Source organism: Nomascus leucogenys, chromosome 14 (assembly GCF_006542625.1).
Source record: "Nomascus leucogenys isolate Asia chromosome 14, Asia_NLE_v1, whole genome shotgun sequence".
Classification (NCBI taxonomy): Eukaryota; Metazoa; Chordata; class Mammalia; order Primates; family Hylobatidae; genus Nomascus; species Nomascus leucogenys.
The window spans coordinates 28,589,046-28,616,738 of record NC_044394.1 but is presented as its reverse complement, the minus strand read 5'-3'; the positions used below and the strand labels follow the sequence as shown (position 1 = coordinate 28,616,738).

The 27,693-nt window shown below is 40.5% G+C and overlaps 1 protein-coding gene across 4 annotated transcripts in view; it reads left to right on the top strand.

Annotated features, from left to right (window-relative positions):
• Positions 1-1,836: 1,836 nt before the first annotated feature.
• Positions 1,837-27,693, top strand: part of VPS54 (VPS54 subunit of GARP complex) — a 131,140-nt gene continuing 105,283 nt past the window's right edge. For 2 of the 4 annotated variants that reach the window (XM_003262449.4, XM_003262450.4), the window contains exon 1: positions 1,837-2,323. The gene's annotated coding sequence lies outside the window, so the exon portion shown is untranslated. The remainder of the gene's footprint in view (positions 2,324-27,693) is intronic. The other 2 variants (XR_004033388.1, XM_030828078.1) reach the window with 1 other exon arrangement.

Genomic DNA, 27,693 nt, shown 5'->3' with positions numbered 1-27,693 from the left:
CTGCTCGGGAGGCTGAGGCAGGAGAATTGCTTCAACCTGGGAGGCCGAGGTTGCAGTGAGCCGAGATCATGCCACTGCACTCCGGCCTGGGCGACAGAGCCAGACACAGTCTCAACAAAACCAAACAAAAAAAGTACTCTTTTAGCTATTCTGGAATATTAAATACATTGTTGTTAACTGTGGTCATCATGCTGTGCAATAGATCACTAAAATTTATTCCTCCTACCTGAAACTTTATACGCTTTGACCCACATTTCCCCTTTCCTCATCACCCTTTACCCCCCAGTCTTTGGTAACCACCGTTCTACTCTGCTTCTATGTAAACTCATCTGATTTTATAAGCGATCAGGGATTTAAGAGGACTTCACTATTTTATAGTTAAATTTATTTCATATTGGGAAATGATTTTCTCACTTTATTACATAATTGTAGAGGATTGAACTTGGAAAAATATAATGTAAGAATTTTCTCTCAACTATTTTTGATGCTTCCTTACTTTTTGTCCTCTTCCCCCAACTTTAGCTCTTTGGTGGGGAAAATATTATTTCATAAAAGTTATGTTTGGCCGGGCGCGGTGGCTCACACTTGTAATCCCAGCACTTTGGGAGGCCGCGGCGGGTGGATCATGAGGTCAGGAGATCAAGACCACGGTGAAACCCCGTCACCACTAAAAATACAAAAAAAAATCAGCCCGGCGTGGTGGCTGGCGCCTGTAGTCCCACCTACTTGGGAGGCTGAGGCAGGAGAATGGCGTGAGCCCGGGAGGCGGAGCTTGCAGTGAGCCGAGATTGTGCCACTGCACTCCAGCCCGGGCGACAGAGCAAGGCTCCGTCTCAAAAAAAAAAAAAAAGAAAAAAGTTATGTTTGCAGTTTTCAAAGTGACTTCTTAGAAGTGAAACTTGGATCAACTTTTTTTTCAACCCCCCAACTATAAGAGTTACATTTTCACTTTTGATTTGTTAAAACATACTATGTCTTATAAATGCTTGAAATTTATTTTTAGGCAAGAATTTCAAAATTGAATAAAATCTTCCCAAAATTAAGCCACAAGCACTCAAATGATTGAGGACCCTTTTCTTCCTAAAATGTATATATATATATATGTGTGTGTGTGTATATATTTATATACCAAGACCTTCCCTTTCTTGTGGACTGTGTTTTATTGGTTTAAAGTTGCAAGTCCTGTGAAACCAGGCTGAAGTCAGAATTAGAAGGTATTAATTATCATACACACTCCAAGTATCTCAGTAAAGTAACAGGAATAACTGATTACAGTGCCTGGGAGGAAGGCCTGGAACTTGGGGAAGACTTGGAGGGGAGGACTGGATGGGGAAAAGGCCTCAATAGAGAGAATTGGTTTGTTGCGGAGGGGTGACCTTTAACCTTTGGGAGGGCATTTACTTGGGAACGGCTGAAAAGCATTTACTTCGAGGGCGGGGGGGAGAGGTGGAATCTCGTGGAAGTATTTGCTTTAATAGGTCCCGGGTGATTTAGGGATGTTTCGAGTCGGTTGGTCTTGGAGGTGGCGAGGGCTACGCTGGAGGGGTCGCGTCCCAGTCCCGGGGAAGGCGGCAAGAGGTTTTCTGGCTGTTCCTGAAAACTGGGAGTTGGGGGGAATGGTGGTGGGGAAAGTGGAATTCAGCGTGGATTTCTGTCCGCGTGTAGGACTATTAGAGGAGGCGCAGGGGAGCCTACGCGGTGTATTCCCCGCCCCGAGAGAACTCTGGCTGCGCCTGCGACTGGCACGCCGGCCTGCGCCAAGGCCGCTTTCCCCAGGCGGCGGGCGCTCCCCGCGGCCCGGGCCGCGGCCCGCCCGCCCCGGCGGAGCCGCGCGGTGGATTGTGGGCTGGGGGCTGCGGCGGCCTCCGGCGCTGTCTCCCCGCACCCGACCGGGCCGAGCCGGCTGGGCGGGGTGAGGGAAAGCAGTGGAGCCGGGAGCAGAAGCGCTAGAAGCAGTGGTCGTGGCGCGGCGGCGGCGGCTCCCCTGGAGGCCGGGGATGTGGGAGAGGCGGTGGCAGCAGCGGCGGAGGCGGCGCTGCGGACCCGGGGGAAACTGCTGGCTGACAGGACACCCGGGAGAGACGTGAGGGAGCCGCCGCTGCCGCCTCTCACCCCTGAGTGGAGCTGGGCTCGAGAGGGCGGCCCTGTGCTCCCCGGGCCGACTGGCCAGCGGGCGCGGGGCGGGGGCGGGAAGCCGGGCTCGGGCCCGGCCGGGCGCCGGGCGGCGGCGGCCGTGGAGCAGCAGCCTCGGTGCGACGTGGAGGGCTGGAGGCGGCGGCGATGCACTAGGCCTCGTTCAGGGCGGCTGCCCCGGGACCCGCAGGTAGGTGTGCCCCGCGGCCCCCCCTCACCCCGACCTACTGCGGAGAGAGGGACCGAGACCCCACCCCCTCGGCTCTCCTCCCCAGCCCCAAGCGGACGGAGTTTCGGTCACAGCTGACCGGCGCTGAAGCTTCCTTGCTCCTCTCCGCCACCTCCTTTTTTTTTTTCCTTTTCACTCTCCCTCCGGGATCGGGGCTGGCGCTGTGTTCTCTACCTCCTGTCGGCGACCGCAAACGCCGCTCTCGCCCCTCTCTTCTCTTTCCGGGATCCCAGCTCTGGAACTTCCATCACCCCCTTAGACGCTGCCCCCAAACTTTCCCTTTCTTTTTCCAGCCAGGCCCTTAGTCCTATTGGATTCTACTGGAATCGTTTAAACATTTGTTTGTTTTTCTCTCTGGGGAAGGCTAACCCAAAGAGTTACTCAGTATTGTATTTTGCATTTTGGCAATGTAGCTTGAAATAATTTGTTCAATAATTAATTTTCTTCAGTTCTGCCTCCTTCCATCTCTGCATAGACAGACAGGGCAGGCCCTCCCTGCCGTCTCTGCTCTCCCGTCGTTGACTTGGGAACTTTGGCTTGCCAATTATAATTAGCCATTTGGTCTGTTCATGTGTTGAGTTCAAGATGGTATTTTTAGCATTTTGACTGACCGGCGTTGCAAAAAAATTTTTTTTTCTTCTAACCAGCTTTATTTTTTGGTCTGTATTGAGGCTCTTACTTTCGAAGAATTGTTTGAACTGTTTTTGTTTTTAATTGGCTGTATTTCTGATTTGTCAAATCAAGGGCAGTCTTAATACTAAACGCCTGTAAATAATACCATGATAAATTACTTGTAGTATACTGAGAAATATTACTGCGATAACCTAAACTGCAGATTTTGATGTACATTCACTTTTATAAATCCAAAGGGGAGTTCTAATTGGAAAAAGCACCTTCAGAGCCTAAATGATTTCTAAGCAGTTAAATGATGGAACAGAGGGAATGATGGGATTTGACTGTATTTGTAGTGTAGTCAGAATCGGATTTCCTAGAAATGGATGTTGATGGTTCATAGTGCTCATCATTGCTCATAATAGGTTATCAGTAGGTGTAATTGATGGTTGTTTGGGACAGTAGATGTTTGCGATTTTATTGTAATTTGGCTATTTTTAAGTTATGTTCTGATAACTTAAGAATTATTACACTACCAATCTAAGAGGCAGTGCGAGGATCACTTTTTAAATAAATGAAAAATGTTTTAATGGGTTTTTAAAATAAAGAATGCATCACAACCAAATCGTGAAGACTGTTTTGTTGTTGATATTCGTATATTTTGTTCTTGTAGAAGTATTGTTACTACAGCATTTGGCTTTCTGAAGTGTTTTTGAAATTAGAATTTAATGCTAAAAGTTTACTAGGAAAAGGTGATTACTTTTGCATATGTTTATATTTTCTGGAAATTTAAAATGTATTTCTGGATAAGATAATTTTTTGTGTCAGAATTAAAGTCAATTCCTATATAGCCCATGAAACGGCAAATTTCGCAGAATTTCTTCATCACACCCTTTTTTTTTTTTTTGAGACGGGGTCTTGCTCTGTCCCCCAGGCTGGAGTGCAGTGGCACTATCTTGGCTCACCCCAACCTCCTCCTACCGGCTTCAAGTGATTCTCCTGCCTCAGTCTCCTGAGTAGCTGGGACTACAGGTTCGCCCACGCCTGGCTAATTTTTGTATTTTTAGTAGAGATGGGGTTTCACCGTATTAGCCACGCTGGTCTTGAACTCCTGACCTTGTGATCCACTGGCCTCGGCCTCCCAGAGTGCTGGGATTAGAGGTGTGAGCCACTGCCCCGGCCCATCACACCTTTTTTTTTTTTTTTTTTAAATCAACAAAAGTTGATTACAATTCCTTTTTCCTGCTCTTAGCTTTTTAAAAACTGTTTTATTGAGATAAAATTAACATACCATAAAATACGCCCATTGAAGATGTACAACTTGGCCGGGTTCGGTGGCTCACACCTGTAATCCCAGCACTTTGGGAAGCCTAGGCAGGTAGATCACCTGAGGTCCAGAGTTCGAGACCAGCCTAGCCAACATGGTGAAACCCCGTCTCTACTAAAAATATAAAAATTAGCCGGGCATGGGGGCAAGCGCCTGTCATCCCAGCTACTGGGGAGGCCAAGGCTGGAGAATCACTTGAACCTGGGAGGTGGAGGTTGCAGTGAGCCGAGATAGCACCACTGCACTCCAGCCTGGGTGACAGAACGAGACTCCATCTCAAAAAAAAAAAAAAAAAAAAAGTACAATTTAGTGGTTTTTAGTTTAAATAATTGTGCAACCATCACCATAATCTAATTTTAGAACATTTTCATCATTCCCTCAAAAAACCTTTATCCATTAACAGTTACTCCCCATTCTCTTCACCCCACCCTCAGCTTTAGGCAACCACTAGTCTACTTTCTGTCTCAATATTGGCCTAATGTGGGCCTTTCATATAATGCTGTTGGCTCATAGCTTCTTGAAAAGCTTTTCCTTTAAAATTAGTGTACATGTTAAAATTTTTTATTTGAGCTAGGGAATAAGCAACTGATCACCAATATTAAAAGTGATGTTGTAAATAACTGATACATTTTTTGGTTGTATTCAGCATAAAGTTGGAGAAAGAAGGCATGAATGGCTTCAGCAACCTCAAGAGGTGGTTTGGTCAGCTCGGAATCAATACGTAAAAGTGGGCATTTTTGTCACCGAATATTAGAATATCAGGGTTGGAAAAGATCTTAAAGGTCATCAGCTTACTTCCTGCTTATCTCGCTATTAGTTGGCAGCAACCAGATGAGGAAACATGGAGATTAGAAGCTTGAATCTCTAGGATGCGTGGCTCAAGAACCACACCGTGGCCATATAAAGCAAGAAATGGGACTTTGGAAGTTAGAATTGTTTAGATTCTTGTATATATGTATGTATTTGACATTTTGCTAGCAGAGCTGAGAAAGAACTAGACATTCCCCCAACTTTGGGGGAAAAGTGGGTGACTGTATGTAGCTACACTGATGAAACCCATGTTACAAAATCCTCTAAAAATGCTTTAACCTAAGGAAGGATAGCAAATGTATTATTTAGGTATCTTCTTGTACTATTAATGTCTTTTTTTTTTAAATCCAAATTTTAAAAAATTATAATTAACAGGGCCAGTTGGAGGTTTCCTTTTTCAAATATCCAGTGCCCTAACATCTAAAACAACGGCTCTGCAAGGATGGTTTTGACCTCCGAGGGAAATTTGGCAGTGTCTAGAGACATTTTTGGTTGTCACAGCTGAAGGAAATGCTATTGGCCAGGGATGTTGCTAAATACCCTACAATGCACAGGACATACCGCATCCACTTATGCAAGAAATTATCCAGTTCAAAATGTCAATGGTACCATTGTAAACCTACGGGTTGCACGATTTCTGTTAAGGACCTAGTGTTTTTGATTCCTACCAGGTGGGAGAATAGTCTCAGTGGGCGATGTTTGGTGAATTAGATTAACACCTTAGATCCTCTAGCAACTAACTATATTTCTTTGCAAGAAGAGGAATTGAGGGAAAAATAAAAGGAAATCTGTTCACGACATAATGCAGATACTCTTTCGTATGTTTAGGTTGTCTTCAAATCTGAAAAAAACCCTTTTTTTCCTAAAAATAGACTTAATTTACTGCAAATTTGGACTACTATTGTTTTGAATTGTTATTTTTGCATATGTTTTTGAAATTGTAAATAGAATATAGTCATATCTTTTTTATCCAGAAGTGATTTTTTTTTTCCGGGCAGCTTCAACTACCAAGAAAGGAGAAGTAAGCTAAGTGTTTAACTTAATGTATGTATGTATGTATGTTGTGAATGTCCAGAAAAATTCAAAGCTTATAATGAATCTCTTTTTTTCCCCTGTGAACTCCGCTTTAGACTATTATTTAATGTTTTTAACAAGCTTAATTTGTTGCTGAAAGAAGGTAATTGACAGTTGAGATCACTTTTGCTATTTATCATCCATACCTTATGGATAAGTTACTCAAGTTATTCTTTCTGAGCCTCAGTTTTCTCATCTATAAAATAGGGGTAGTGATAATCCATGTATTACAAGGCTATTGTAAGAATTATTAAATGAGGTAATATGTATTAAGATGCTGTGTCAACTATAACATACTGTAGAAGAGTTATTCACTTCAGAAGAATCAAATTAGGAAGCAATATAGAGGTTGTCAAAGGCAGGAATATAGATAGTAAGGCAGAGAATAGTGATGGCTGACAGCCTCTCTAGGGAGGAGAGAAACACTAAATACAAATATTGATAACAAACTGGTAAAATAACTAGTATATCACTATAATCTGAAACTCCTTAATATAGGGGCAAACTGACTTCCTTCTGTAGCACCTGAGAGTATCACCGTTATAGCACAGTAAAATAACTGATTATTATAATGGTGAAACTAACTTATTAAGAAAAGATTACCTTGTTTTCAAATATGCTATCTGAGAAGACTTGAAAATATATATTTTATTTCAGAGTTAAAATTTTGGAAGTGACTTATATAAAAAGTTTTAGTGTTTTTAAGAGTATGCTACCGTTATTTGGATTAATTCCCTTTTGGGGAATAATCCTTTCGTCTTCATTTACTTTGCCTGCCTTCCTATGTATTTGAAGGGTTTTTCTACCAGTGGTAATTATTCTTCAGATGTGAGGATTTAACTGAAGAAATAGGGGTTATAAGCCTACTCGCCATTTGTAAAATCTCATTTCCTTCTAGATTTCTTTTAAAATTATTTTTCATCTTTCTATGCAAAAAAGTCACTTTGATTTTTCTGTATGTCCAGTAGTCCACAGTTATGCTGTAGCGTTTAGAGTTGAATTAATTAAAATGCATGAAATGAATGGGCGAAAATATAATTTCTTACAATTTTATTATTATTATTATTTTTTGAGACAGTCTCACTCTGTCACCCAGGCTGGAGTGCAGTGGTGCAATCTCAGCTCACTGCAACCTTCGCATCCTGGGTTCAAGCGATTCTCCTGCCTCAGCCTCCTGAGTAGCTGGGATTACAGGTGTGTGTCACTACGCCCGGCAAATTTTTCTATTTTAAGTGGAGACAGGGTTTCGCCATGTTGGTCAGACTGGTCTCGAACTCCTGACCTTGTGATCCACCTGCCTCGGCCTCCCAAAGTGTTGGGATTACAGGTGTGAGCCACCGCGCCCGGCCAATTTCTTAGAATTCTGTTAACTGGTCACCTTTCTTTCACAATCATATAAAAATAAGGGTAGAGGTGGTCAAAGGCCCAGCTATTCAGTAAGATTTTTATGGGGTAATTTGAGGGTGGAATAGTTGCACACAATATTCAGAATAAGTAATGTGGTATTGATTGGTATTATATATGATATATATATATATATATATATATATATATATATATATATATCAGCATTTACTTAATAACATTATTTGACATATACTCTATACTTAAATCTTCCCATTTGTCCCAAAAATCTTTATAGCTTTTTCCCCCCTCAAATGCAGGATTCATTCAAGGTTAATGCATCGCATTTGGCTGGCATGTCTCTTTAAGTCTCCCCCAATCTGGACTAGTCCTACCGCCTTCCTCTCTTCTTTAGGTTTATCCGTTGAGAAGTAGAGACCATATGTCCTGGAGCAAGTTCCACATTCTGAATTGTTCTGTTCCTCATGATTAGATTCTAGTCAGACATTTCTGGTGAGACCATCACACAGATAATGTGTATTTCTGCTGTATTACATCAGGAGGCACATGATTTCAGGCTATCACTGTATTGGTAATGCAAGTTTGATCACTTGGTAAAGGTGGGACTGACAGATCTCTCTACTATTTAATAAATAATTTATAGAGGATACTTATAATAGCCATGTAAATATCCTATTCCCTGACAAACCTTTAAACAGTGATTTTGGTATCCATTAATGATCCTTGCTTGAATCAGTCATTATGTTGGAGGATTACAAATGGTGACTTTTCTTTTGCATTCCTTCTTTTTGCGATAGTGCATTCCTTCTACTTTTGCAATGGTGACTTTTCTTTTTTGTTCCTTCTACTTTTATTTCCTTCTACTCTTATTACCTTCTTTGACTTTTTCAGGGCCTTGAGGTCGGGTTAGATAAATTCTGAATATAGGCCACTGAATGTAGAAATCAGGTCATTCCTAACCTTTTCTGGAGCCAAGTAAATGGTGAAGATGGAAGACAGCTAAGGAGGTAGACCAAAAAGAGAACAGAGGTTTGCCAGTGAAGGGGAGGTGAGAAGTAGTAGCTGGAGGAGGCAGGGAGGAGGGAAGGGGCCTTCATTTGGTGCTTGAACTTTTTTTTTTTTTTTTTTTTTGGATGGGCTGATGAAGAGATTAAAGATAGAATTGGGGAATAACTAATAGAAAAAGGTCTCAGATGAAGCAGGAAGAGGTAAGATCAAAAACAGCTGTTGGGGGATTAACTCTGGAAAAGAGTAGACACCTATACACTATCTCAGAAAGTTAAGAATTGTGTATAGATGAGAATTAGGTACATTTGGATATGGAGGGAAAAAACTACATCTGGGGACTTTTTTTTTTAACAGTTACTTTTTGAGCCTTGGGTTGTTGGAAGTAGGCTAGGGGACTTGAGGAAAGTGAAGAAACTGTTACACATATTGCGGGGAATGGAGAAGAGAAGTGTTTCAAGATAAATAAGTGAAAGAATTGCCGAACAGCATCAGAGGCTCATCTGAGATTGAAACTCATAAATTTGTAATCAGCATATTTTACTGTTTTTTCTGGCAGTGTTCTGCAACCAGGAGAAAAGCAAAGACAGATTGTATTGAAGGTGGATGAGGGAGGAGAGATGCAAGGGAGATGAAGTAATGGAGATGTAGGCTAAGTAATGAAGTTAGTAAAGTAAAACAGGGCTAAGATACCCAACCAGTGGTGAGGGATGTAAGGGTAATGCCAAGGAGTGATTAATTAAAATACTAATTTATTGTTTGTTTGAGGTTATAGTAATCATAAACCCTGTATTTACTTTTCCCTTAAACTAACATTTAATATTTTTATTTGTGAACTATTTACTGACTTATTGCAGATGTTTCTTAGCTATTTTGCTTTATTTTCCCTAAAATGAAAATTCCTTGAAAGCATCATCTTTGTTACTTAATAAGTGTCTAATAGTTTATATATTTGAGACATATTTATTCTTCAGTACCTCTGAATGAGTGATTTTAAGATTGTCTTGCTGATATTTGGCTGGGACACCAAGAAGAGAATACCCGTGTCTAATATGGTTCATTTTGACTGACAAAAATTTCACTAGTAATACAGTCATGTCAATGGCCCAAAGGAGTAAGAAAGCATCCAAGCTATTTTTTGTTGTTGTTGGAATTTTTACATGCTAGAGACAGATTTTATCTTAGTATAGTTTATTCATATTCCAGGCCTGTGACCCTTAATCAATTTTTTTTTTCTTTTGAGACGGAGTCTGTCCCTGTTGCTAAGCTGGAGTGCAATGGTGTAATCATGGCTCACTGCAACCTCCCCCTTCTGTGTTCAAGCGATTCCTCTGCCTCAGCCTCCCGAGTAGCTGGGACTACAGGCATGCACCACCATGCCTGGCTAACTTTTTGTATTTTAGTAGAGACAGGGTTTCACCATTTTGGCCATGATGGTCTGGATCTCTTGTCCTTGTGACCTGCCTGCCTCAGCCTCTCAAAGTGCTGGGATTACAGGCATGAGCCACCACACCCGGCCTCCCCTTAATTTTAATGGCTGCTATAATGTTATAATTTTCTGAGTGCTGGGGGAAAAAAGACATTGCTTTTATTTGGAATAATATCTAGACTTAAAAATTATATATTTTATGAGGATATTTATGATTTTTCTTCCTGATAAAGATGTCACATGAAATAGCATTTGTTTTATAAGCCATTTAAAAATATTTAAATTTAACATTACAAATTGTTATAATTTTTATCCTCCTAGTCAATATTATCTCTTATTGTTTCTTGTCACTAAATAAAAAGTAAATAAGCAACTTTAGGAAGCGCATGCATTCAGAGTTTCCTGCAAAGCACAGGATCTCATAAATGCCATATAAGGATGTAAAGAAAAAGCAAATTAGATTACTACAACTTTGTTCTTATTTTCTGGGTTCCTTAAGCCTCTTCCATACTTCTTTAATGCTCAAGAGGACTATAGAAGTACTTATTTGTATGACAGCCCCAATGTTAGTGTTTCTTGAGAGTATGTTTAAATTGTACCTTCAATACTGAGATTTTTGTGAGCAATAATATATGTGATATGCATTTAAAAAATTTAAGGATTTTTAAAAATTATGATTAAACTAGATTTTGTCAAATGATAAATCTTAAATAGTGTAGAAGTATATTTGTGTATAGGTAGTATGAAAAACTTAACTATACCATTTACCAGAAATTGGCTCTTACATTTCAAAAATGTTGTGGAAAATACTTCTTAGAATATGAGATATTTGATGTATTTTGTAGGAAAACAGCAAGAAACCAACTGAAGGATGAGATTAAATAGGAATAAGAAAAGATGGTGGAGAAAGGAGGGGGCAGAGTTTTTACTATGGTAACATAAACTCCGGAGTTCTATCAAACTGGTCTTTGGTAGGACATTACAGTATGGTTAAGTTTTTCTTGCATATTATCAATACTTCTAAATTTGGAGAAATGAAATTTGAGATTTTTTTGTTTGCTTTTAAAAAATAGTCAATTGTGGACTTTTAAAAAAATTAGGTCCAAAATTGTATCAAAATTATGTCAAAAAAGCTCTGTCCAGCTCCAATATGAAAAAGAAATTCCACTTTATCTATGTTTTCTCAAATTATAAATAGACTTTTTTAAAAAAAGCTCATTTATAAGTCAATTATTTGGGGCCAGGCACGGTGGCTCATGCCTGTAATGCCAGCACTTTGGGAGGCCGAGGCGAGTGGATCACCTGAGGTCAGTAGTTTGAGACCAGCCTGGCCAACATGGTGAAACTTCGTCTCTACTGAAAATACGAAAATTAGCCAGGCAAGGTGACAGGCGCTTGTAGTCCCACTTTCTTGGGAGGCTGAGGCAAGAGAATCAGTTGAATCCAGAAGCAGGAGGTTGCAGTGAGCTGAGATCACGCCACTGCACTCCAGCCTGAGTGACAGAGCGAGACTGTCTCAAAAAAAAAAAAAAAAAAAAAAAAAAAAGGGTCAATTATATGGAATTCAGAAGTTGTTGTTGAGATAGCCTCTCTCCATTGCCTTGGTCATAGTGCAGTGATGCCATCACAGCTCACTGCAGCCTCAACTTCTTGGGCTCAGACTTTCTTGAAAGTGCTAAAATGATGCACCAAAGTAGTATATTTATCCCACATTACAGGTGCAGAATTATTCCTTTGATAAGAAAAATGCAGTAAATTACACTGATGAAAATGTAGGCTGGGCATGGTGGCTCACGCCTGTAATCCCAGCACTTTGGGAGGCTGAGGCAGGTGGATCACCTGAGGTCAGGAGTTTGAGACCAGCCTGGGCAACATGGTGAAACCCCATCTGTACTAAAAATACAAAGATTAGCCAGGCATGGTGCCAGGTGCCTGTAGTCTTAGCTACTCAGGAGGCTGAGGCAGGAGAATCGCTTGAACCCGGGAGGCAGAGGTTGTTGTGAACTGAGATCTTACCACTGTACTCCAGCCTGGGCAACACAGCGAGACTCCATCTCAAAAAAAAGAAAAGAAAATATATCTTTTTCCTTTTGGAATAGTCTTGGTCTTACAAAATTGTCACAATTAGATGTTAATTATTTCTATCATTCAATAGATGATGGACATAGGTAATAGTTATGAGAGTAAATATTGGTTCAGTCATTGATCTGATCAGGAGACAAAGACTGAAAAGGAAAGCACCAGGTGCCTGAAATGGGTGGGAAGGAGTAGTGACATAATTTAAAATTTTTTTATTGGTGCAGAGACAGAGGCATGGAACTTAGAATCAGAAAATCTGAATTCAGATTCCCTCTTCACAGTTAACTCACTAAATGGTCTGAAATCAAGTTACTCTTGAACTTGTTTCTTCATTCATATAATGGAGATCATTGATTCATTCAGAAATATGTTTCTTACTAGGTTATTTTGAAGATGAACAAAAACATCTGAAAGTAAGCTATTATGAACTGTATAGTGTTCACTGTATTTGACTGTATAGTCAGATATTAGTGATGATGCAATTCTTCTTGTCTTTCCATTTCATTCTTCCCTGTCATCCTTCCTTCTTTCATTGATAGCATATTTTTACATGCTCTTGATCTAGCACTTCACAGAACCTTCAGAGCCTGCCGTCCCAGCTGATTTCCACTCCTCCTCCCACTCACACACTGGGCACAGGAGTAGGATGTGAGGCAACTTTTCTAGGTCAGCCTGCTTATTTTCTCACTGTTGCCTGACAAAGTCCTGTCTTTCTCAAGGTGTGGCATAAACTTGAGGTGCCTTATAGTCTCTGGGCTTGATATTTTTTCTTTCTCACTTTGCCTCTCCTTTTCCCATCCCCTCTCACCCCATTCCTGTGTGTATGTAACTCTGACTATCTCCTTTCTCCACCACTTACTTGTTCCTTTTTTTTTTTTTTTTGAGACACAGTCACGCTCTGTCACCCAGGCTGGAGTTCAGTGGCGTGATCTTGGCTCATTGCAACCTCTGCCTCCCAGGTCCAAGTGATTCTTGTGCCTCAACCTCCCGAGTAGCTGGGATTACAGGTGTCCGCCACCATGCCTGGCTAATTTTTCGTATTTTTTTGTAGAGGTGGGGTTTCACCACGTTGGCTAGGCTGATCTTGAACTCCTGACCTCAGGTGATCTACCCACCTCGTCCTCCCAAACTGCTGGAATTACAGACATGAGCCACTGCACCCGGCCTCTTGTTCCTCTTTAATCTCACCCTTCAATTGGCTTCTTGCTGTTTGCCTACAAATATGCTCAGGTCTCCGATAGCCTAAAAGATTCTTGCTCAACTCTTGTTCTTTTTATTTTTTTCCTTTTACCACCAAAGAGATGTTAATATTGTTGCCTTTATTACTTCATCACTTACATCTTAACCTCAGTGGGATGCCTTCTTCCCTAACCACTGTCCTGAAACTGTTCTTAATCCAGTATCCTTTCTAAAGTTAGTAATCTCCTTGATCTCTTTGCAGCATGTTGATGGTACTTACTGTTCGCACTTTACTTCCTGACACATCTTCCCTGTGTAAGGATGGTATTTCTGATTGCCTTTGTCTTTTCCTCTAAACATATTTGCCCTACCCCTTGCTCAGAGCTTTCATTAGCTCTCTTCTTTGGCACTTTCTCCACTTGTAATACCACTTTCCTGTGACTATTTGTAGTTATCTACTAATTCATTCCTGTAATGTAATTGAACTAGAAGCAGTAATGGAAAATTCAGGGAAGCAGGATTCTGTTCACTACAAGAATTTTTTTTCTCCAAAGTAATTATGGTTGTTTTACAGTAGTACTCTGCTTTTAAAGTAGTTAATTCTTCATTATCGAAGTTTTCAAGTAGAGGCAAAAAGACCCCTTGTAGAACGGATTTATATATGAAGTAGAAAGTCGAGCCACATACTCTTTTAAAGTCTTGTCTAACTCAGAAATTGTCATTTTTATCTCGTCTACTCTACTTCCATGGATTTAACTTTGACCTATACTCAGATGTCTTCCAAACCATTATTTCCAGTCACTCCCCTACCACCTCCTCGTCTCTCTTCTCTCCCACGGGCACAAGTTTTTGTCATCAAAGTTGCTTATGTTCTAGGCCACCATATTTTCTAGCTTCATTATCACTTTCCAATATTCTTTTTACCCCCTTTAGTGGCATGGCAATGAGGATCATTTTTATATGCTTTGGTGACTTTTCTGAAAGTAAGTTATGTCTGCCCATATTGGTTTAGTTTGTTATTGCTGTTTTCCCTCTACTTCCTCTTACCCACCACCTCTCTCTCCAGGATTAGGAATGCTCAAGCAAAGAAAAGGACGCCAGAAGAGGAGGCTCAGGATCCTAAAGTTTGCATTTATTTTAAAATTTTGCATGGCACAATTGAAATGTTAATGTTTGCTGACCATTTAAAAAGTAAGATGTTTGCCGGGCAGGGTGGCTCACGCCTGTAATCCCAGCACTTTGGGAGGCCAAGATGGGTGGATCACCTGAGGTCAGGAGTTCAAGACTAACCTGACCAATATGGCGAAACCCTGTCTCTACTAAAATTACAGAAATTAGCTGGGCGTGGTGGCATGCACCTGTAGTCCCAGCTACTCAGGAGGCTGAGGCAGGAGAATGGCTTAAACCTGGGAGGCAGAGGTTGCAGTGAGCCGAGATTGCGCCACTGCACTCTAGCGTGGCGACAGAGCAAGACTCTGTCTCAAAAAAAAAAAAAGTTTATAATAATAGTTGTTGCAATTATTTATTGAATGTCTGCTATGTACCAAGTATTATGCTATGAACTTACATAAGTTATTTCATTTAAATCTTATGACATTCCTATGAGGAAGATACTGCTCTGTCCCATTTTACAAATTAGGAAACTGAGACTTAGGAAGGTAAGACAGTTGTCACACAACTAAATGACAGTGATCTAACTCATTGTATGGCCAATACTCTTAACTAGTATATCGTTTTACAAGGAAGGTGGAGATCTAGAACCAAATTTCAGAAAGTCAAGTAATGTTATACAAACAAGGAAATATATTTTGGATTCATATTTTTAGATTATTTGAAATGTATGTGAACCTTTTGAGGTATTGTGTTAGTGGCTTATGTGTCTTACCCACTTTCTGTGATATTCATTCATTTGCTCATTCATTCATTTAATAGTCATGCAGTTTATTGAATGCTTAGACTTTGTATTGGGTGTGGTATAGGAAAGTGAATGAAACAAATATAAGTAAGTAAGTTTACAGTAAAGTGAGAGAGATAGGAAACAAGCAGGTAAATAATCACATAATTTATTTTAGTCTAGAGTAGTTTCCCACCTTTTTAAAATGACTAAGTATCCAAGCCAATTTCTTAATAGACTATCTCATACTCTTAATTTGCTCATTGTTTCCTCGTATATGGTGGTTTAAACCTTACTATCCTGCTTCCTTCTATTTACTGTAAACTCAAAGGTAGGTCTAGAGCAAGGGTACTGAACCTTGAGTTCACAGACTCTTGTAGGGTCTGTAGAATTCAGGGAATCTGTGAACTTTAGATGGGGAAAAAATTACATCTTTATTTTAACTTATCTCTAACTCAGTGGTTCTCAACCGGGGTGAGTTTGTCTTCTCCTTCCCCAACCCTAGGACATTTGGCAATGTCTGGAGACATTTTTGATTGTCACAGCTGGGTGGATACAAAAGAGTCCCTGATAACAGAATTATCCCATTCAAAATGTCAGTAGTGTCAAGATTGAAAAACTCTGCCCTAACTGGATTTTAGCATTTCCTTTAATTAGGAATATAAGAAACCCTTCATGGATACAGTATGGACAGTACATTTACAGTACCTGTAGCTTTGTCACCAATAGAAATCTCAGGTATTCTCATATCACATTCAATTGCTGCAGATATCTTAAGATTTAATGTATGCTCATTTATTGCCTATAAATTAAGGTAGTTACTAGATTCGTGTTAAGACGCAACAGTAGACTGGGCATGGTAGCTCATGCCTGTAATACCAGCACTTTGGAAGGCTGATGTGGGAGGACTGCCTGAGCCCAGGAGTTCAGGACCAGCCTGGACAACATAGTGAGACCTCGTCTCTACAAAAATACAAAAATTAGCCAGGTGTGGTAGTGTGCACCTGTGGTCCCAGCTACTCAGGAGGCTGAGGTGGGAGGATCGCTTGCACCCAGGAGGTTGAGATTGCAGTGAGCTGTGATTATGTCAGTGCACTCCAGCCTGGGTGACAGAGTGAGACCCTGTCTCAAAAAGAAGAAATAATATTACTATGTTATAATTTAAACAATTATTATTGTAGCTGTATTTCAGTATAATTGTCCATTGTAGTGTTGTGTGTTTTATGCATTTAAAAACATTATTCTAAGAAGGTATCCATAGACTTTACCAGACTGTAAAAGAAATCCACAGGATAATAAAGCTGATCTAGAGATTGGATTGGATTGGATTAAACATTTTTGAAGAGAATATTTCATAGGTAATGATGTTTATTTGCTATCTTGTCATTTCATGAATTACATAATATCAGGTTGTCCTCCTGTTATCAGTAATGTTAAGTTTAATGACTTATTTAAGGTGGTGACAGCCAGGTCTCCATTTTAAAGATTCATTTTCCCCTTTGTGTTGCTAAGTAATCTGTGAGGTGATACTTAGGCACCACGAGCATATAATGTTTTTAACAACTTTTCACCTAATGGCCTTAGCATACATTGGTGATTTTTGCCTGAATTAGCTTTTACATTGGGGGTTGCAAATTGGTGATTTTCTAATTTGGTCATTCCTTCTATATTTATTACTGGTATTCTTCAGTAGAGATTGTCTTTCCCCACCCCATTTCCTTAGCTCATTTTCCTCCCTTAAGTATCTCTATGTATCCATTAATTTTTACTTATTCCATATGTTATACTCTATTACTTTTAAAAAATATGCTCAAGTTATCCCAAATGTGGCCAGTGGGAACCCCCTTTTAACTTGGTCTTTTGTCCTCTTGATAGGTCCTACTGGTCTTTGAGCATATCTTGCTTTCTGACACAAGAGTGCTTAGGGTAGACTTATTCTTTCTGTATTCCATGTCTGGAGTTACATATGTCTTCAAAGAGTCCTGGTTCTTTTATTTGGAAGTGGTATTTAGAAACAGAAGTCTGGGCAGCACGTGTGTTCATTGCTTGGTGGGGTTCTGCTGGTGGTTGGGGTTGAGGGAGGCAATGCTTCTAGTGCCTTTCAAAAGAAGTTTTTAACTGAACATAAAAAGATATTTTGAACTATAAGAAAGAAAATCAAATCTCTATTTACTCATCCTTGGAAATCCTTTCTTTTGGAATGGATGATTCTGTTTTTTCTTATTAGCCCAGACCCATTCTGTTATTACTTAAGTATTATTGGCAGCTGTCTGTCTGTTTTGTCTGTCTGTTCTGATATGTTCTACATACCATCCATTTCATTCATCTATAAAATTTTTATTATATGTGTGACAGGAACTGTGATAAGCAAATAGAATACACAGGAAAACAGAAACATCAAGAAATTCAGAGTCTGATAGGGAAGAACTGTATGAAAACCAAAACCTCAGTATGATTGATGCAAAAATTGAAATACATAGAGTGACTAAGTGTGAGAAACCAAAGAATGCTTCAAGAGAGAATAATATTCGAACATAGTATTGATACAATTATAAGGAGATTACCATGTGAAAAAGGTAGAGCTATTTATAGATTCTCATTATGATTATTAAGATGCCAGATTTGTTTCTAGATGGTAGTTAACTTGAACTATCAGAAATCAGTAGTTCCCTGCGTTTAGTGCTTAGAGCTTTCCATTTTCCTGTATTTTGTGTATTTTGTTTGTTTTTTCGAACTGAGTTTTTTTCTGAGCAGACAAACTATGCATTGCTTATCCTGAAACCTTCTTAAGGTTTCTCATCATTTTTGTTCTTTAGCCTTTCAATGAAAGATTATTTCTTTGCTGAAATTTTGTGATTCAGATGCCATGTACATTTGTTGTATTTGTACATCTACGTCTTATGAATAAATCCATGTTTTCTTACGAGTGATTATACTTTTATAATTATGTGATGATCAGTACAAAGTTTGGTTCTTACTGTGGGGAGATCTTCTTAATAATAAGCTGTGGATGGTGAAGGCAGTGAAGAGTCAAATGTTTGGAAACTGGGACTCACCTTTATAGGCAGTCTACTAGTTTTATGTAATCCCTCTTTACTAGAGATCTTCCCTCTTGTTATAAGAATTAAGAGTGGTATAGGAAAAAAGAGAATGTGCATATATTTTCCAATTCAAAATCTTTAAAGAGTAAACCATGTGTTTTTCTCCTCAGATACAGAAATAAAAGAATCTAGAAATATTTTTCTGCCATCTCCCTGCATATTTCCAGGTTTCTAAAATGGCACTTAGGATTTTTTTTCTGTAAAAGCAGCATGGTAAATAGAATAAATCAAGATAATCAGCATAGTATTGTCAGAATGAATATCTAATTTATCTGACATTAAGCAATGGATGTTTGACATAAATACATTTTCCACATATCTGTGGCTTAACACTTCATGTCAAAATGTATTTATTTTAGATCTAGGGGTACAGAGCAAGATGGTGGGTGGACTAGAAGGCTCCACTGGATGTCCCCCTCCATAGGAACACCAAATTTAACAACTACACACAAAAAGCACTTTCATAAGAAACAAAAATCAGGTGAGCACTCACAGAACCTGGTTTTAACTTCATATTGCCCAAAGAAGCACTGAACAGGATAGGAAAGACAGTCTTGAATTGCTGACACCACCTCTCCCCCATCCCCCATGCAGCGACTGTGTGGTGTGGAGAAATTTGTATGCTTGGGATAGGAGGAGTGCAGCAATTGTGAGACTTCTCACTGAATGCACTGTAACAGCAAAAAGCAAAACCAGGCTGAACTCAGCTGATGCCCACACATGGAGTATTCAGACCAGCCCTAGCCAGAGGGGAATTGCCCATCCCAGTGGTTGGAACTTGAGTTCTGGCAAGCCTTGCCTCTGTGGGCTGAGGTGTGCCGGAATCCTAAATAAACTTAAAAGGCAGTGTAGGCCAAAAGGACTGCAAGTCCTAATGCTGAACTGGGCTCGGCACCAGTGGAATTAGGGGCATATGACTTACTAAGACATCAATTGGAACACCTAAGGGAGTGCTTGTGCCACCCCTCCTCCAAGCCCAGGCAGCCCAGCTCGCAGCTCCAAAAGAGACTCCTACCTTCTGCTTGGGGAGAGGAGAAGGAAGAGTAAAGAGGACTTTTGTCTTACATCTTGGATACCACCTCAACCACAGTAGGATAGGGTACTGGTCAGGCCCCCATTCTAAGCCCTAGCTCCTTGATAACATTTCTAGACACGTGCCTGGGCTAGAGGGGAACCTGTTGCCTTGAGGGGAGGGACCCAGTCCTGGCAGGATCCATCCTGTGCTGACTAAAGGGCCCTTGGGCCCTGAATAACTAGCAGTGATACCACGTAGTACGCCATGGGCCTTGGCTGAGACTCTGAGACATGCTGGCTTCAGGTGAGACCCAGCACATTCCCAGCTATAGTGGCTACAGTGAGAGACTCTGCTTGAGAAAAGCAGATGGAAAAATAAAGGGGACTTTGTCTTGTATCTTAGGTATCAGCTTGGCCATAATGGGTTCAAACACCAAGTGGGCTCTTGAGGTCCCTGATGCCAGGCCTTGGCTCTTGGACAGCATTTCTGGACCTGCCCTGGGCCAGAGGGGAGCTTACTGAAGGGTGAGTCCCAGGCCTGGCAGCCTTCACCATATGCTGACTGAAGAGCCCTTGTATCTTACCTGAACATTGACAGTAGCCTGGCAGTACTCCCTATGGGCCTTTGGTGGTGGTGGTGGCGGCCACAGGGTGAGGCTCCTCTGCCTGTGGAAAGGGAAGAGAGAAGTGGGAATGACCGTGTCTCATGATTTGAGGGCCAGCTCAGCTGCAGTATAGAACACCAGGTAGACTTCTAAGGTTTTTGATTGATCCCTAGCTCCTGGAGATAACCTCTGGACTTACATGAGGACTTGGGGGAACTTGCTGTCCTGAAGGGAAGGACAGAAGCTGGGCTGGCTTTGCCACCTGCTGATGGTAGAGCCCTAGGTCCTTGAGCAAACATAAGCGGTAGCCAGGTAGTGGTTATGGCGGGCCTTGGGTGAGACTCAGTGCTGTGCTGGCTTCAGGTCTGACCCAGTGCAGTGCCAGTGTTGATGACCACAGGGTACTTGTGTTGCCCTGCTGCAAGCCCCAGGCAGCTCAGCAGAAAGAGACTTCATTTGTTTGGGAGAAAGTAAGGGAAGAGAACAAGAATCTCTGCCTGGTAATCCAGAGAATTCTTCCAGATTTTATTCAAGACTACCAAGGTGGTACCTCTACAAATCTGCAAGAACCACAGCATTACTGGTCTTGGGGTGCCCCCTAAAGCAGATACAGCTTAAATCACAACACCCAAGTCCATTAGAGTATCTGGAAAGCCTTCCGAGGAAGGACAGGTACAAATAAGGCCAGACAGTGAAGACTACAATAAATACCTAACTTCAACGTCCGGACACTGAAGAACATCTACACCCATCTACATCATCCAGGAAAATATGACCTCTCCAGATGAACTAAATAAGGCACCAGGGACTAATCCTGGAGAAACAGAGTTATGTGACCTTTCAAACAGAAATCAAAACAGCTGTGTTGAGGAAACTCAGAGAAATTCAAGATAACACAGAGAAGGAATTCAGAATCCTATCAGATAAATTTAACAGATTGAAATAATTGGCCAGGCATGGTGGCTCATGCTTGTAATCCCAGCACTTTGGGAGGCTGAGGCGGGCAGATCACGAGGTCAGGAGATCGAGACCACGGTGAAACCCCGTCTCTACTAAAAATACAAAAAATTAGCCAGGCTTGGTGGCCTGTAGTTCCAGCTACTTGGAGAGGCTGAGGCAGGAGAATGGCGTGAACCCAGGAGGCAGAGCTTGCAGTGAGCCGAGATCGCACCACTGCACTCCAGCCTGGGTGACAGAGTGAGACTCCATCTCAAAAAAAAAAAAACAAAAAAAACAGATTGAAAAAATTAAAAAGATTTAAACAAATATTCTGGAGTTGAAAAATGCAATTGACATACGAAGAATGCATCAGAATGGCTTAAAAGCAGTTGATTGGCCGGGCGTGGTGGCTCATGTCTGTAATCCCATCACTTTGGGAGGCTGAGGAGGGTGGATCATGAGGTCAGGAGTTCAAGACCAGCCCGGCCAACATGGTGAAACCCTGCCTCTACTTAAAGATACAAAAAATTAGCTGGGCATGGTGGCACATCCCTGTAATCTGAGCCACTTAGGAGGCTGAGGCAGGAGAATTGCTTGAACCTGGGAGGCAGAGGTTGCAGTGAGACGAGATCGCGCCATTGCACTCCAGTCTGGGTGACAGGGCGAGACTCCATCTCAAAAAAAAAAAAAAGCATTTGATAAGCAGAAGAAAGAGTGAGCTTGAAGACAGGCTTTTTGAAAATACACAATCAGAGAAGACAAAAGAAAAAAGAATAAAAAACAATAAGCACACCTATGGGATTTAGAAAGTAGCCTTGAAGGGGCAAATCTAAGAGTTATTGGCCGTAAAGAGGAGGTAGAGAAAGAGATAGGGGTAAAAAGTTTATTCAAAGGGATAATAACAGAGAACTTTTCAAACCTAGAGAAAGATATTAATATCCAAATACAAGACGGTTATAGGACACTAAGCAAATTTCACCCAGAGAGGATTAACTCAAGACATTTAATAATAAAATTTCCAAAGGTCAAGGATAAAGCAAGGATACTAAAAGGAGCAAGAGAAAAGAAACAACATACAATGGAGCTTCAATATGGCTGGCAGTAGACTTTTCAGTAGAAACCTTACAGGCCAAGAGAGAGTGGCATGACATGTTTCAAGTGCTGAAGGAAAAAAACCTTTTACCCTAGAATAGTATATCCAGTGAAAATATCCTTCAAACATGAAAGAGAAATAAAGACTTTCCCAGACAAACAAAATCCGAGGGATTTCATCAGCTCTGGACCTGTCCTATAAGAAATGCTAAAGAGCTGGCCAGGTGCAGTGGCTCACACCGGTAATCCTAGCACTTTGGGAGGCTGAGGTGGATGGATCAGCTGAGGTCAGGAGTTGAAGACTAGCCTGGCCAACATGATGAAACCTTGTCTCTCCTAAAAACATAAAAATTAGCCAGGCATGATAGATAGTCAGTGCCTGTAATCCCAGCTACTCAGGAGGCTGAGGCAAGAGAATCACTTGAACCTGGGAGGTGGAGGTTGCAGTGAGCCAAGATGGTGCCACTGCACTCCAGCCTGGGTGACAGAGTGAGACTCTGTCTTAAAAAAAGAAATGCTAAAGGGTATTTACTTCAATAAGAAAGAAAAAGAGTTTAATGAGCAAAAAGATACCATCTGAAGATGTAAAACTAACTGGCAATATAAGTACACAGAAAATCATAGAATATTATAACATGATAACTGGTGTGTAAACTAGTCTTAATTAGAGAAACTAAAAGATGGGCCAATAACAAATTATAACTACAATTTTTTCAAGACATAAGGACAGTAAAATATAAATAGAAACAACAAAAAGCTATAAAGTGGGGGGACATAAAGTATAGAGTTTTATTTTCTTTTTGCCTATTTGTTTATACAAGCAGTTTTAATTGTTATCTGCATAAAACAATGGGTTATAAGATAGTATTTGCAAGCCTCATGGTAACCTCAAATGAAAAAACATGGAACAGATACACAAAAAATTAAGAAACCAAGACATTAAGTCATACTACCAGAAAAAAATCACCCTTACTAAGAGGAAGACATGAAGGAAGAGAAGAGTACGAAACAACCAGAAAACAAACAAATGGCAGGAGTAAGTCCTTACTTATCAGTAATAATATTGAATGTAAGTTGACTAAACTCTCCAATCACAAGACATAAAGAGGCTGCATGGAAGAAAAACAGGACCCAGTGATCTGTTGCCCACAAGAAACACACTTCACCTATAAAGACACAGACTGAAAAAAAGGGATGGAAAAAGATATTCCGGAGTAGTTATCAGACAAAATATATTTCAAGACACAAACTATAAGAAGAGACAATGAAGGTCATCATATAATGATAAAGGGGTCAGTTCAGCATAGGAGATAACAATTGTAAATATATATGCACCTAACTATGGGAGCACTCATATATAAAGCAAATATTAGAGCCAAAGAAACAGATTGGAAATAAAGAAAAAATTCAAATAATATCAAGCGTCTTCTCTGACCACAATGGAATAAAACCAGAAATCAATATTAGGAATTCTGGAAACTATGCAAACACATGGAAATTACATAATATGCTCCTGAATGACCAGTGAGTCAGTGAAGAAATTAAGAAATTGAAAAATTTATTAATAACAGAAATATGACATACCAAAATCTATGAGGATACAGCAAAAATGATACAAAGAGGAAAGTTTATAGCTATAAGTGCCTACATCAAAAAAGAAGAAAAACTTTAAATAAAAACCTAATGATGGATTTTAAAGAAATGAAAAAGCAAGAGCAAGCCAAACACAAAATTAGTGGAAAAAAAGAAATAACAAAGCTCAGAGCAGAGATAAATGAAATTGAAATGAAGAAACAGGACAAAAGATCAATAAAACGTTGGGTTTTTGAAAAGATTAAAAAAAAAAAACAAAACTGACACATCTTTTGCCAGACTAAGAAAAAAGAGAGAAGACCCCAAAAAATCAGAGATGAAAAAAGGAGATGTTAAAACCGATACCACCAAATTCAAAGGATTATTAGCAGCTACTGTGAGCAACTGTATGCCAATAAATTGCAAAATCTAGAAGAAATGGATAAATTCCTATGTACATACAATCTTCCAGGACTGAACCATGAAGAAATCCAGGGTGTGAACAGACCAATAACAAGTAATAAGATAAAAGTTGTGATGAAAAGTCTCCCAGTAAAAAGTCCAGAACCTGAATGGCTTCACTGCTGAATTCTACCAAACATTTAATGAGGGTCTAATACCAATCCTACTCAAACTAGTCTGAAAAATAGGACGGAATACTTTAAAACTCATTCTACCAGGGCAGTATTACCCTGATACCAAAACCAAACAAAGACACATCAGAAAATGAAACTGCAAGCCCATATCTGTTGGGGGAACCAGCCCCCTATATTTCAACATAGGTTCTCTTCTATTTTCCCTAAGTGTCGGCCAGTTTGAGAAATAAAGGGAAAGCGTATAAAAGAGAGAAATTTTAAATCTGGGTGTCTGGGGGAGACACCACATGTCAGCAGGTTCCGTGATGCCCCCTGAGCCGTAAAACCAGCAAGTTTTTATTAGCAGTTTTCAAAGGGGAGGGAGTGTATGAATAGGGTGTGGGCCACAGAGATCACATGCTTCAAGGGCAACAAAATATCACAAGGCAAATGGGCAGGGCAAGGTCACAAGGCCAGGGCGAAACTAGAAATACTAATGAGGTTACTAGGCAGGAATTTCCTAATCCTAATAAGCCTGGGGGCGCTGCAGAAGACTACGGTATGTTTCATCCCTATCTACAACTGCATAAGGCAGACACTCCCAGAGTGGCCATTTTAGAGGCCTCCCCCCAATGCATTCTTTTCCCAGGGCTGTTAATTATTAATATTCCTTACTGGGGAAAGAACTCAGCAATATTTCTCTTACTTGTTTTCGGCAATAAGAGAAATATGGCTCTGTCCTGCCTGGCTTCCAGGCAGTCAGGCCTAATGGTTATCTCCCTTGTTCCCTGAACATTGCTGTTACCCTGTTCTTTTTTCAAGGTGCCCAGGTTTCATATTGTTCAAACACACATGCTTTACGAACAATTTGTGCAGTTACCGCAATCATCACAGGGTCCTGAGGTGACATACATCCTCAGCTTTTGAAGATGTTGGGATTAAGAGATTAAAGTAAAGACAGGCATAGGAAATTATAAGATTATTGATTGGGGAAGTGATAAATGTCTATGAAATGTTTACGATTTATGTTCAGAGATTGCACTAAAGACAGGTGTAAGAAACTGTGAAAGTATTAATTTGGAGCACTAACAAACGTCCATGAAATCTTCACAATTTATGTTCTTCTGCCATGGCTTCAGCCGGTCCCTCTGTTCGGGGTCTGACTTCCCGCAATGTCTCTCCCTTTCTTTTTATATAAATGTGCCATGGCGATGAAGGCTTGTTCGTTCTCTCGATTTTGACGCAGGATTCTTTGACTGGTCCAGCACACTAAAGACAAGCCGATTAAACAGGGAAACATAATTCCAAAATTTACTACAGAGGAGCCCCCAGTAGACTTAATCCAAGTTGTGGGGTTTAGTCCAGAAAGATTTTCTGCCACCTGATCTAACGCCTCAGCCCCAGGCACAATGGATAAACCTGAGCTTGAGAGGCTTCAAAAATTTGTTTATTTAATTTAGTTATGTCCAATGATAAATTATCTTCCCTACCCAGAAGGTGTCCTTTGACCATTTCCCATGAATCGTCAGTCTCGTTACAGGAATACAGGGTGATACGGAAATCTGAAGTATTCCAATCGCACTGCATTTGCATGCGATATTCGAGACTCACTACCCGATCTCCAAGCCAAATAACAGATTGTCTTAAATCATTTGATTAGCCAATTTTTGATCAATGCCTTGTTGAGAATTCAACATTTGGTAGAATTGGCTTGCCAGTCATTAACAAAATGGGCCGTTTGAATAGACTGATGTAACGCCATTCCGGCAGTGGTGGCCATTGCAGTGACTGTAATTAGGCCCATGATCACAGCGATTAAAGTGAAAACAAATCTCTTAGATCTTTTAAGAATTTGCTGTAACACTTCATTAATTAAATGTATCGAGGGGGAGGATTCCCAAGGTCTGGGCAAAGTTACCGGAATCCAGATTCCTTCTCCAGCTCGAACCAACATTATACTTTTCCTGGAGTCAAAATGGGAGTTAATACAAGTGTATGAATGACAATGCATTGGACAGTTTGATTCTTCATCCAAATTTTGATATTTCCCACTAACGGCATGTAAGGAGGCTTAACACAACTCTTTATGGGAACAGTCAGGTTGGAGGTAAGTAAAACAGAATGTCTCGATCTACGTTGATACTGAGAGAGGGGGACGGTAGCAGGGACAACAGACAAAATAGTTTTCCCTTCCCATACTCGCAGTCCAGATATGGCAATAGCCTATTTCCAAAGTTCTGGGTGTTCTGGGCTCAGAATGGGGAATATACGAGGCCTCAGATGGGGGTAATGCCTTTATCTTCCCATTTTAAGGGAAAGAATGAGCTGGAACCTCCTATGCAAAGTAGAATGGTGATTCTTGTTCTCCCGATAGGGAATTGCCTGTACAAGAGGAGCAATTGTTTTTTACATAGCCCTTTGGTGCTCAGTCTATTACTAAGCCGTATGAGTCATTTTTAAATATTATTGCATGTGAGTTAACACAATCTTCCCAAATTAAGGTGGGCCCTCAAAATTTTTAGGGCATGGTTTTCCTGCAGGTTTATATTCAAAGTATGGAATATCTCCCATTACTCCCTCTTTCATTTGTCTTGAAGGAGAAAGGGAGAGGCTGGAGACCAAATGTCCTGGTTTCTCTGTAGCTGATCTCTGGAAGATAAGCAGCTCAGACTTGAGTTTCTAGATGGATACAACCAGGTGCATGTCTGAGGCACAGAGGGGGGTATTTGTAACCCATGGTAACATTAAATGCAGTGCCTTCTTCTCCTGGTTGAGCGGGGCAATGGTCATCTGTAGCTCCAGGCATCCACACACTATCATTAGTGTAGATTTCTGCAGGTGAGTGGTCAAATAAGTGGAGGAAAAGGCACATGAGCCCAATAAGAATAATTTGGTGTAGCAGGTAAATCAGTATGAAAGGAAACTGGTGAGACAGAAAGTATAAGGAGGAGAATCATTAAATAAAACCTAGTGTAAGCAAGATTCCAGTGCTGAAGGAGGAAGAGAAGAACAGAGGGATGTTATTTTCAGGCTAATATAAATGGTGAGATTTTTAGGTTTGTAAGGAGAAAAAGGTAATTAGGAGACGTGGGATTGGTTAGATGGGTCTGTGTTGCCATCAGGGAGGATTGAATCAGACCCATTGGGATTTGGTGTGCCAGCTTCTAAGGAGTTGGCACAGATCTCACCACGTCTGAGGGCGGTTTTTGACGTGGACGTCTTTTCCCTGTGGTTTTCGTTTGATGATCTGGTGAAACACAAGCATATCCTCTTTCCCACATTAAGTAGCATCAGAGACAATATTTAAAGGTTTAGGGGAAATCCTATAAGGCAGTAATTACAGCAATTTAACTCTGCCTTTTGAGCAGAGGTATAAGGGGTAGAAATAAGCTTGTTTGTAGGACCTACATAACCAGCATTTCCATTACTGGAGCCATCAGTGAACACTGTAACAGCCTTAGGAATGGGCTGATCTTTGGTCAATTGAGGGACCACCCAAGAAGTCATTTTTATAAAATCAAACAATTTGTTTTTTGGATAATGATTGTCAATAACGCCAATAAAATCAGTCAAGTGAATTTGCCACAGTATGGAATGTCGAAAGGTGACTTGAACTTTGAGCTGATTTAAAGGAACTATAATTAAATTTGGATCAAATC